This window comes from Arachis ipaensis, chromosome B8, assembly GCF_059453495.1.
Source record: "Arachis ipaensis isolate K30076 ecotype BB chromosome B8, ASM5945349v1, whole genome shotgun sequence".
NCBI classification, from domain to species: domain Eukaryota; kingdom Viridiplantae; phylum Streptophyta; class Magnoliopsida; order Fabales; family Fabaceae; genus Arachis; species Arachis ipaensis.
In genome coordinates this window covers 13,923,616-13,936,824 of record NC_142443.1, presented here as the reverse complement: position 1 = coordinate 13,936,824, position 13,209 = coordinate 13,923,616, and the positions used below count along the sequence as shown (strand labels likewise).

The 13,209-nt window shown below is 28.0% G+C and overlaps 1 pseudogene; it reads left to right on the top strand.

Moving 5' to 3' along the window:
- Nucleotides 1-4,431: 4,431 nt before the first annotated feature.
- On the top strand, nt 4,432-12,327 carry LOC107610522 (uncharacterized; annotated as a pseudogene).
- The last annotated feature ends 882 nt before the right edge of the window (nt 12,328-13,209 follow it).

Sequence of the window (13,209 nt, the reverse complement as noted above, 5' to 3'; positions counted from 1 at the left end):
GAAGTAGCGGAAGAAAATGAGAGAAGAAGCTAATAGGTACTCACTAATCGATTTCTTCGTCGTCGATAATCATACAAGCAAGGACGAGAGAGGAAGAATCGTTGCCGAAGATCTTCTCTATCGGTGTCGAAGGGTTTCTTTGCTGGGAAAGCCTTCCAGCGGCAATCTCCGGTGAGTTTAAGATTGAGCCGGTAAACAAAGAGATGAGAGCTTGAGCTTCAGTGAAAAAAGATCGAGGAAGGAGATGTTAGGGTTAGATTTTTTAATTTTTTAATTTTTGGGTCAGTTTGATAGATTAGTGAGAGATTAAGCTTGGATTTGAGTTTGGACAGAGATAAGGGATTAGGGTTAGAATTATTTTTCAGGGATTTAATTATATTTTTAAATTATTAAGAATTTAAATATCTGCAAAATAAAAAATTAAGGATATATTTATCTTTTTATAAAAAAATTTAAATATAATTCGGTTTATAATGTGTAAATTGATGGAAACAAACCAAATATAATAATTATAATACGGACAATTAGGTTTATTATTTTTGTTATAATAAATCGATTTTATTCTGATTTATTAAAAAATAGCTTATTAACCGATTTAATAAAGATGTCCAATCATATTATGACATGTATACACGTCTTTAAAAAAAAACATTTTTTTGTGTCTTTATGTAAATGACCTCCTTATTTTTAATATGAAGCAAGTTAATCCATTCATCTTCGTTCTGTTATAATATTTGAAATGTTATTTTTTAAACACTATTTTTAATAAATTACTTTTGAAAATTGCTATCCGATCCGGGGAATAAAATGTCCACAAAAGGTATTATGATGGAGGAACGAAATCTCAACAAATAATTGTCCTAGTACTAATATATGGAAAAAAATTGTGAAAAAAAATTGTAAAATGACAAAATAGATAATTAATCACTAATTCATGTTGAACTTGTAAATTTGATTAAATGTGATCCTTGTAAATTCTATTTTTTTAAGGGTAATTAAGTTTTTAATTTCTCACTTTAGAAAAATTTAAATCTAGTATATATATTTAAATACTGATACAAATAGAAAAGATAATCATATCAAAATCTGTAACAAAAATTATACTCATAAAAAAAATGATTCAAAAGATATTAACTTTTGTAAGTAATATTTGAATAAATAGAGTAAAAGGATGAATGATTAAAGTATAATTTTTAACTAATTATTTTACTAGTAATTTATTGATAATAAAATAAAATATTAATTATTAAAAATAAAAATAAAATATAAAAAATAGAGATATAATTATAATCATAGTTATTAAAATTGGATCTAATAACTAAAAAAGTAGTGAATTAAATTAGTCTAATTTAATATTTTGACCATTTAAAAAAAAAAGCATATCAAAATCAGACAGAAGCGATAATGACTGTGCTGCTTCAAAAGAAAATCTTACCTTCCAAAAGTCTAAATTAAATTTGTTTGATTGTTAATATACGATTTTAAAAAAATGATTGAGTTGAGCTCAATATTTCTGCTTTTGATATTAGAATTTAAAAACAAATTTTAAGTGCTATCTTTTTTTTTAGTGCACAGATTTAAGTCAAGTTTAAAAATCAATTTTTTGCTAAATTCTTTCTATTTCTATTTCTCTTTTTCTTCTTTCTTTCTTGCATTCTCTTTTTCTCTGATTGAATACTGGTAATTCAAAATACATGGAGATATCATCAAACATTAGCCAGGAAGAAGAAGCAAGGAGCTCGATGCTGATGGAAGTAGTAATTATAGGGGCAGAACTACATTGTAGCAAAGGGGGGTAATAGCCCCTTAATTTTAATTTTTTATATGTAAATTATATGTAAATTTCAGTTTAGTCTCCCTTAAAATTTTATTTTAGTCTTATTTTATTATATAAATATTTTTTGCCCCTCTAATCTTTCATCTAACTCCGCCCTTGAATAATCATGACTGCTGATAATACAAAAGGAGAGAGAGAGAGACAGAACGAAGCAGAGAAGAAGAAAACAGCACAGTGACAAAAGGAAGCACCACCGAAAAAGGAGAAGGTGGCAACGACGATGATGAATTGGGAAAGAAGGAGGCTACGTGGAGAGAGAAAGGAGGCCACGACGCTATTGGATCCGCAGAACAGCGTCACACAGCCGCTCCTTTATCGACGGCGACGAATACTGCAAATGTGTCGAAGCAGCTTGTTACGGCGTCGTTGTATATCCAGAATATGGACTTTGAGGTCGATGAGAATTAGAACTAATAATTAATGATATATTGATTATTGATTATTGATCGCCTGAAAAAAAAAAAAGAAAGAATTATAATAATTATAATAATAATAACTAAAAGAATATGAATTACAATATTAGAATGATTGATAAATCTCAACATCAATAATTATTAAATATTAATTTGTGTATGATTGATTATATAATTTATTATTTATTATATTTATTAAAATTGAATTTCTTCAATTAATAACATGACTGACAATGTGACATGATATGTTTTTAAGGTATTTTCTAATTTATTTTATATGATTTATTTAAATGTAATAATTAATTATTTAATTTGATTGAGATAAATATTAAAGTATTTAATATTTTGTTTGACTATGTTAATTATAACTGACAATTACATTAATGACTTGATTTGATTGGAATAAATAAATTTATTTTATTTTCATTTACATTATTTTTTTTATGTATTTATTAATGGTTTTTAAAGTGTTATCATAACTAATAATTTCTTTGATTTGATGAAGATAAATATCAAATTATTTAATATTTTATTCAACTGCATTAATTATAACTAATTAATTATATTAATTATTTGATTTGATTATAATATATTATTAAAATTAAAATTTTTTAATTAATAATATAGCTGACGTGTTATATTCTTAAAGGTATTTTTTTATCTTTTTTATTTGATTTAATGGAGATAAATATCAAATTATTTAATATTTTATTTCACCACATTAATTATAACTAATTAATTACATTAATCATTTAATTTTGTTTTAATTTGTATTAATTTTGTCTTATTTATTTTGATTAATAACTTTTAAAAATATTATAATTAATCATGTATTTGATTTGATTTGATTGAGATAAATATTAAATTATATAATATTTTATTTGATTATATTAACTACAACTAATTAATTATATTAAGAGAAATATTAGAGGGTTATTTGATTTTTTTTGTTATTATTTTTTGCCATCAACCTAATTTTCTTAATTTAGTAATATAAGAATATATTTTAGCCCATATTTTTAAATATTGATGGTTAACTATCGACCAAAAATAATAAATTCTGATTGAAATAAATAAATTAATTTTATTTTAATTTGCATTAATTTTTTGTCTTGTGTATTTGATTAATGATTTTTAAAAATGTTATAATATTTACATAATATATTTATAAGATATTTTTTATTTATTTAAATTATTTTATTGAGTCAAATAATTATAATTGATTTGGTATATTAATTATTTAATTTAATTAATTTAAATATATTTTATTTGATTCAATTTATTGTTACATTAATATTTAAGTTGTTATTTACTAAAAATTTCTCTTTATTTCTTTGTTTTATCATAAATATTTTGATTTTAAATTTTAGAATTTTATTCATTGTTTATATTTTTTAATTTTTTAATTTTATACAACAAACTTCCCAAACCTCAACAATAAAAGAGACCCTTTTTAAATAATGGATAACCGGGAAGCCAACAGCGCTGCAGATTGGCAGGCGATATATGGAGCTAGAATCAACCTTCAAATCTTTCTTTTTTTAGGTGTGGATTTTCAGCTGAACTTTGTTGCATGCTTGATAAAAGTAAGTTTGTAGCTTTTTATTTTTGTTTCTATCTGGGTCAATTTTGATAAATTTGGTAGTTAAAAGGGGTGTTTCATTTTTCTTTGGTGCGCTTGTTAGCAGCTGAATCACTCTCCCCTTTCCTGTCCTTCCACGGAAAAAGTTTGAACTTCGGTAAGCGAATCGTCCAAAAAGCACTTCCCTAATTCTTGAGTAAGTAGAGGGATTCTAAGTTCTTCTTCTGATTTGACACGTGATAAATAGTTGCTAAAGGATGGGAACAAGAGAGTCTTCAAATGTATCTGAAACTGGCTCATTCTCCATTGTTTTGCTTTGTGCTTCTGGTGATCTGGCTGAGAAGAAGTCGTTGTTTCTCGCACTTTTCCACCTGTATGAGAAGGTTGGTGCCTTCCATTTATAGAGCAATATATCAAAGTCTTTGGATCATGTCTGATTGGCGTGTTACATAGAACTATGGTGAAACTAAAATGGAAAAATGATGAAGATGATCGCCATGCTATTGTTCTTTTTGTAGATGGGATATTTTCTAATAGTTGTTTCCTTTTTCTTGAAGGATTTGTTTCTTAGGCCTTGGTGAATTTATTTTTAGGGGTTACTACCACCAACAGAAGTTCAAATTTTTGGTTATGCAAGGACAGAAATCTCTGATGATGAACTGAGAGATCAATTGCGAGAGTGAGGCTTTTTCCAGAAAGAAAAGTGCATCTTCCTTTTTCCAAATATTTATGAAATACCAAAGGGGAAATGATGGCAATCAGTTACAATCTTCCCTGATATTCTAGAATTGACAATACATAAATGCAGGGAGACGAGTTTATGGTTGCAATTGTATTTACACTGTTTATAAGCATAACAAACATGACTCGTGCAGGTATCTTATTCCTGCCAAATATCATTCCCCGAAACAGGTGGAAGATGTATGGGATTTTCTGAATCTGGTTAGCATTTCCCTTGTTTGGGTTGTTGTACTTGTATATAAATTTCATTTTAGTCTCACTAAGAAACACTTCTTATCAGCCTAAAATGTTCATTCTGTCTCATTTTTTCTCTTCCATTTAGATCAAATACATAAGTGGCTCTTACGATTCTGAGGAAGGGTTTCGCTTGTTGGACAAAGAGATTTCAGAGCATGAATATTCGAAAAACAGCGAAGGGGGTTCGTCTCGGCGGCTTTTCTATCTTGAACTTCCTCCTTCAGTATATCCATTTGTTTGCAAGATGATCAAGACTTGTTGCATGAATAAATGTATGAGTTATCATCTATGGTTCTAACATATATTTTATGTTTAAATGTTCTAAAATACAGCTGCTGCCGGCGTAGATTTTGGATTTACAGGATGACTGCATGTGTTATTATTTATTATGTATCGATTAAAAAGGAAATAATAATGAAATAACTTTTAGCTTATTATCCAGAATGTCTAACTTTTGTTTCTATTGATGCTACATTTGCTGCCTTTTCTTAGCCAATCTTGGTGGGTGGACACGCATTGTAGTTGAGAAGCCTTTTGGAAAGGACCTAGAATCTGCAGAAGAACTAAGTACTCAGATTGGAGAGTTGTTTGAGGAGCCACAAATCTACCGTATTGGTCACTACTTGGGAAAAGAACTAGTGCAGAAAATGGTAAAAAATGGTTATATGATGATGTACTTAATACTTATTGTTTGCTCCATGAGCTCTGTCTAAACCCTTTCCATTTTATTCATATCGGCAGTTGGTACTTCGTTTTGCAAATCAATTGTTTTTGTCTCTTTGGAACCGTGACAACATCGACAATGTACAGGTGAGATTCTTTTTTTAAGTCGGAAGTTACGGAATTGGCTTAATGGTTTCACCCAAGGTTGTAACTTTTAAGGGTTAATCTTGTCAACATTTTTTTTGATGTGCACACCAAATGAACATTCGGCTGCTGATTTCATTGCAGATAATTTTCAAAGAGGATTTTATAATTAAAGCCCATGGTGGATATTTTGATCAATATGGGTATGTGTAGAATTTTGCTTTAGTCAAATTATTCAATGATGCTTTCAAATGATGAGTGAGAGATACTAATGAAAAGAATTTCTGTAGCAATTTTACTTTCACTGATGATCTTGAAAGTTGAACTTTGATTTTTCATTTTTTTTTATATGCATCAATATTGAATATCTATTATTCGTTTTGTATAGAATTTCTCTTATTACGCCTGTGGAAGTATAAATCATTAGTGTACAACTTTTAATTTGGCAGAATTATCCGAGACATTATTCAAAACCATCTGCTTCAGGTGAGCTCTTTATTTTCATAATGATATAGAATAATATACTTTGACATTGTTATAATTATTTTGTCTTGTTAAGTGGATGCTTCTGTTAAATCATAGCTCATAAGATAGCGAATATGTTGAATTTTTCTCATCACTTTTCTACCGTTTAGGTTCTCTGCTTGGTTGCTATGGAAAGGCCTGTTTCTCTCAATCCTGAGCACATTCGGGATGAGAGAGTGAAGGTGAGCGCATTTTCCCTTCAATTTATGCCAAAATTATCATGTTATGCTGCTATTTCATTTGACTTTTCTGATATGAGGCCATCAATATCAGACAGAAAATCCTTGTTCTCCTTTTAAATCGGGTTCTCATACTTGCAAATTTCAATTGAATCAATGAAATATTTTCATAACCGGAACCTTTCGTTGTTGCACTTCAATATTTATGTAGATTTTGAGATGTTCCATAGCATGCAATCAAAGTCTAAAGTGTTCTCTATTGGTCACAAAAAATGCAGTTTCTTGAATCAGTAGTATCTATTAGCGATGCTGAGGTTGTTCTTGGACAATATGAAGGCTATAGAGATGACCTAACCGTACCTGATGACTCGAACACTCCAACTTTTGCAGCTGTTATTCTGCGCATACACAGCGAAAGATGGAAAGGTATGATAAAATCTTTAGCATTTTCTTTCCGAAGGAAAATAAACATAATTATATTGTCATGCATTCCATGATTTTCTTTTTGGCATCAGGTGTTCTCTTCATACTAAAAGCAGGGAAGGCCTTAGATTCTAGAAAAACAGAGATAGGAGTTCAATTCAAGATGTTCCTGATGATATTTTCAAGGATGTTCCTCATGAAATTTTCCTGAAATTTTCTAGTACAGTACCTTTTTCATTTTTGGGTGTTATCTCTTCATACATAAAAAGTATTGAGATGTTGATCATGTCAATAATCCATAGTCGCAAACATGACAAACATAGATACATGTTCTTTATGGGCTTTGAAAGTGAATATAAATGTTTTCTAGTAAATATTTTTGGAAATAGATCCTCTTAATTGTTAAAAAAAAATTGAGGAAGTAAAGTATGATATCTACCTCTTCATTGCTCTCTCTCTCATTCTTTTTCTTGATCTCACTTATAAAATTAATGGTGAGAGATCACACTTTACTCTCTCAATTGTTAAAAAAAATTAAAAGGATCAATTCCCAATATTTTTCCTCATTCATCAAAATATCGATGTCTGCTAAACGAAACCTCACTCCAAACTTGTGCATGTCTAGGTCAGAAACATCGGAGAAATGGATTTTGTATCTGCCTACAGCCTTTAGAAACTATTTACATGAAGCTTATGGTATATGATAGCCTATGTTTCGACGATTCTCTATATTGTCAGATGCATTCATTGAGATTAGAAGTTTGATGTTGATATAGCAAATATAGATCTCCCAATACACTGTTTAGAATCAAATTCCATGATATCTAAATGCCGAATTGGCACGGTTAAATCCAAAATTATTTTATTTTTATCACAATTTGTAATAATTAAACTAAATCTTCTTGCCGAATCACTGAAGAAGTGCACTCCATCTATTGATTTCTTGTATTCATTCACTAATGGATATACAAATGATCTTTTTGTAAGCTTTCTAATAATCAATAATTGCATAGATCTTGTTCGTAAATATTTTTGTTACATTGAATAAATTGATATTGTTTATATTTATATAACTTGTATTTTATAATTGAGTGTATGGTTTATGACAATGTAAAATAAGTTAAAATTTTAAGTTTTTCTAAAAATTATATTTAATTTGAAAACACTTTTTAACATGGAACACATCAATATTAGTTTAACTGTTTAAGTCTTCTATAAGTTGTATTTATATATAATCAACTCATTCATTTATCAAATGCAAAGAAAGTATATGATTTAAGAATAAGGTTAAATTTAGGTTTTAGAATTTAGACCTGAGTTTATCTTATTTTTTTTTAAGAAATTAAAGTCGTTATTATTTATCTTATTATATTTATAGTATTTTAGAATTATTTATTTATCTCTTATCAATGATTTGGAATGTATAATTTAAAAATTTATTGTTGGTCAATAAATTATTACATACATAAAGTAGTATTCAGACTCTCAAAAATTTATTTAAATAAAAGATTAAACTAATCAATAATCAATTGACTAATTCCAATTGATTAAATATAAAAAATTTACAAATAAGAAGATTATAAAGTTGTATTTTTTAGTTAATTTGAGTCCTATCTAATATGGAATTCACGGCAATCCAACACCTAATATAGTTGAAAGACACATGCTTTCTTTTACCTATGCAATTTTTGTCATGTATTATTATTGACAATTAAAATCACAAAAATATTATATACAATAATTTAAAATAATTTAGTTAATGGCTAGTAATTTAAAATAATTTATTAAAAAAGATAGATTAAATAGACGAATCATAAATATTGAGTTACTATAATATTTACCATAGAATAATTTAATATGCATGTGGTGCAATTTATCATAATAATAATAATAATAATAATAATAATAATAATAATAATAATAATAATAATAATAATAATAATAATAATAATAATAATAAATCATTATGAAAAAATATGTATAAAATATTCAAAATTTGTATAATATAAGTAGAAAATAAAATTTGTCTATAACAGAAAATATTAATTTTAAGACTTTAATTTGTTCATTTATTTATCAGTAATACTTCAGTTGATTTTAATAATTTTTTGTTTTAGACAAAATAGTTTCTAACAAAAAAAAATAATAAATTGGTATGTGATCTTTTAGAATATTAGATAAATTAAAATTTTTATTTAAATATAAAAATTAATTTTTAATTTGTGTTAAAAATAACTAATTTATTTTTAGGTGTATTATTTGTTACCTTTGCAAGTAGTTCTATTTTCATAGATATATAGTTTTATTTTGCAGGTATATATTGTGAAATTAAAAAAGAAAATAATATTTTATAAATACTAGTTATAGCTACAAAATTAAGAAACAAAAGTAATTGTCTTTTTTTTTCCCACAGACTATGCATGCAAAATAAGGATAAAAGAGATTTTAATCATAATGACATTTTTTATGATTAAATTAATTATTTTTTTACTTTTCATAAGCTTTAAAATATAAATATTAATAAAAAATATTTTTATTTTAATTCAAATAAAATATTAAAAAAATTAAATTAATAAAAATAAAAATATAAATTTTATGCTTTAGTTCAAATTCATTAAAAAATATATTTTACTAAATTTATGAATTTAAAACAGAACGATTAACAATTTTATAAAATTTATTATCATCTAAAGAATTATTATCGAAACTTTTGACTTTGAAAAGATACATATAAGATATAGCCCTCCGTGTGACATAAGAAACATGAGCTCAAACTTAAGATATTTTAAAGTTTGTATTAATAGATAATCATTTCAAAATATTGCTATACCATATTTATTTTAAAAATTAAATAATAATAATAATAATAATAATAATAATAATAATAATAATAATAATAATAATAATTTGTCTAACGTTATGGACTAATATTTCTAAAATCACACTGTATAAATCTAGTTAGTTTTTTTTAAATTATTTTATTATAATTATTTATTATTTCAAAATCTAAAATTTCTAAAATTTATGCTGACGTGCCATCTAGGAGAGTTATATATTAGATCTTTTTTTTCAAAAAAAGATTATAGTTTAAATTTATAGACTTGTAAAAACGAAATTTTCTTAAGTTCGAATTAAATACAAAATTTGAATTCGATTTTTATTAATTTTTAAGTTTTTTTTTTATCTTTTATTTTAATAAAAATAATTTTTTATTGACAATTATTATTAAAATATCTTTTATCATAATTTTGCATACATATCTTAAAAAAATAGGAGTGATTCTTTTTGTTTTATAATTTTATATTTTATTTTGTGAATGTTCATTTCTTCTTTAATTTTATAACATATGTCATGGAATTAACAAATAATATGCGTAAAAATGTGAATATACAAATTAAAAAATAAAAAATTTTAATTTAAATAAAAAATAACAAATTAATATCTTATAAAAGAAAATAACAAATGATTGTTATTTCATCGAATAAACTTATTAATGACTTATATTACTATGAACATATTAAGATAGTTAGATTCACTAAGTTAGGTTAAAGAAATTGAAAAAAAAATTTATGTATGTATTAGTCGAAAAATAATTAATTTTGAAAAAGGAAGTGATTTGAAAAACAGCAGGCGTGTACTCTCAGAAGGAAGCCTGTATCGAGGAAGGCATTTTGATATTGACTTGAAGCTTTAATATTATAGTTAGTCGAAGAGGTAAATCGAAGACATCAAGTTTTAAAGTTTGCTTTTTAAGACGCTACATTATAAAGTAGAAGAAGCGGGAACGGTTACATATGTTTTGACACACGTGGTGGTTACACTTTGATTCGATTGGTTAGGAGATGGCTATAAACAGAAGAAAGCTCGAAGATATAAAGGTTGGATCTTTGCTTCAAAAATTACTCACATACACTCACATCCCAGGGACTTTCTGAGTCTGCTTCGAGTTAATTTTCTGTAGGTTTCCTTCCACATGTCTTTATTTTCCATTTATCTTTTTTTGCAAACTTTACTTTTCATGCAAATTTATCTTTCAAGCAACATTTACTTTACTTGCTCAGTTTTATGTTTCGAAACCTTTAATTTCCATGTCAAAAGACCTTTGATTTAATCGAAGGCATTTTACTGCTTTGTTTAAATTCAACGCAAACCATTTTAATTCTAGTCAATTTTATTTTCAAAGCCTTTATTTATGTCTTTTCGGTCTTTTCTTTAAATCTCGTCTAATTCGAGAATCTTTGATGCACTGTTAGAAAACTGGTACCCGCAAAAGAGGAGTTGGTTTCACTCCCAGACCATTAGAATTGAACCACCTTCGATTTGTTAAAAATTGACAAAACAAATTGGCACGTCCGGCGGGACAGTTTTAAATTGAAGTGTGTCAAATGATTTTGGTGTCACTTAGTGTATGCAATTAATTAGGAGTGGAAGAATTATTCACATCGCTGACAAAGTTTCGAATGTGAATGGTGGTTCGACCACAAATGACAGTGCACCAGTAAATGTACAACCTTCGGACGTTATTTCACGTTCGGAAGGGGTGGTTGTAAATGAAAGTGTGGCGGTTACTAATGTGCAGGCTGAAAATAACGGGCGTAATACTCGTCCACGTGGTAATCCATCCCCGATTCAGCCCCAAGTAACTGCTGGTTGGCCTCCTTATGGCCTTCCTCCTGGTTATACCCTACCAGTAAGTGATTTTGTTCTTCTGATCCGATTTGGGGGTACAAGTGGAATAAACAATGTTCAAAATCTACAACAGCAATCCGAGTATTTTCGTGATTATAATGTGGGTTCTACATCGAATACTTCTAATTCAATAGCAGCATTTCGACAACATGTAGAAGAAAGCCATCATGATTTGATCAATTTATTGACTCAACAAATGACCACAATTCAAAATCCTATGATGGCTAATCACGAATCGAAGTTCGATCGTCTTGCGAGGCAAGTCGAGCGAGTTGCCCGAATCATTAATTATGATGAAGGAGAAAGGCAAGATGCTAGAGGAAATAATGAGGGTTTTGAAAATTTATTTCAAAACAAAAATGATATTTTTAGAAACAGAGAAAATCCTCAATTAATTTCTCGTGGTCAAAATGCAGATGATGTCCTGGCTCGATTACGTGCTAATAATGTCGGTGAATGTTATTAGGTTACAAGAATTGTGGAAGATGTTCTAAATATGGTTGGATTCAATATAGGATTCATGAATTGACCCCACTTTGTGTCAGCTTTTTCTCATAGTGTTCAAATGGCTGAAGTGCCAAGAGGAATGAAAAATCCTAAGATAATCACAAAGTTTGCAAGAGAAGTTGGAGAATCGACTACTGAACATGTTGCTCGATATTTGGTTGAGATTGGAAATTTGGCTAATGATGAAAATTTGAAAATAAAATTTTTTCATTCTTCGTTAACGAAGAATGTGTTTACTTGGTTCCCTAATTTAGACCAAATTCGATAACAACATGGGCTCAGTTAGAAACTGCTTTTCATGCCCAATTTTATCGGGGAGAACTAAATGTGGCAGTTACTGACCTAGTGGCTTTGAAACATGACGATGGTGAAACCATCCTTAGATGATTCATTTCAAAAATGCTAGAAGTCGTTGTTATGTGTATCTTCCTGAAAGTGAAGTAGTAAAGATAGCAATTATGGGGTTAGGATTTTATATGCGTCGAAAATTATTCAATGTGCATATTTCTGACTTGGTCCATTTGGCTGAGAGAGTTCGTCAAGTAGAAATTATGAAGAAAGAAAAAGAGAAATATAAGAACAAAAGGAGGTTGAAGAGTAAACCTTTCTCTTGTAAGGAGAAAGATTCTTATGTGGCCATGGAATCCTCTGATGAGGAGTCCGATTTAGATGCAGAAGTTGATTTGGCTGAACTTAGGAAAGACCCTCCTTATGTCTGTTTTTTACTCAAGAAAATCCCTAACAATGAGAAGTTGAATGATTCAAAATTGAAAAGCGGGAAAAGATATAGTTTTGATATTTCGAAATTTGATCAGATTTTCAATGTGTTGCTTAAAGATAAACATTTAGTTTTACCTGAAGGCAGAACTTTGCTTTCGGTAAAAAGATTTAAAAAGAAAACCTTATTGTAAGTTTCACCATGCAACTAGTCATTCAACTAACAATTGTGTTCGTTTCAGAGATTTGATGCAAGAAATCATCATGGAAGGACGGTTGAAATTTGATGATAGTAAAAAAAGAAATGAAACTTGATTTTTTTTGATCTTTTTTACAGTGAAGCCAGTTTTGCTGAACCATATTTTGGGGTGAATATGGTTGGAATGTCTTATGACTTTGATATGGCCCTAGGAAACTTTAAATCAAATGTCTGATCTATATACCCTGGGGCAGGAGATGGGTTGATGGGTTTCTTGGTGCAACAGAAATTAAGGGAGCGGGACGTATCTCTGTGTCCTCGATGCAATGCAGTTTTTGATGCTGAGGTTGCGG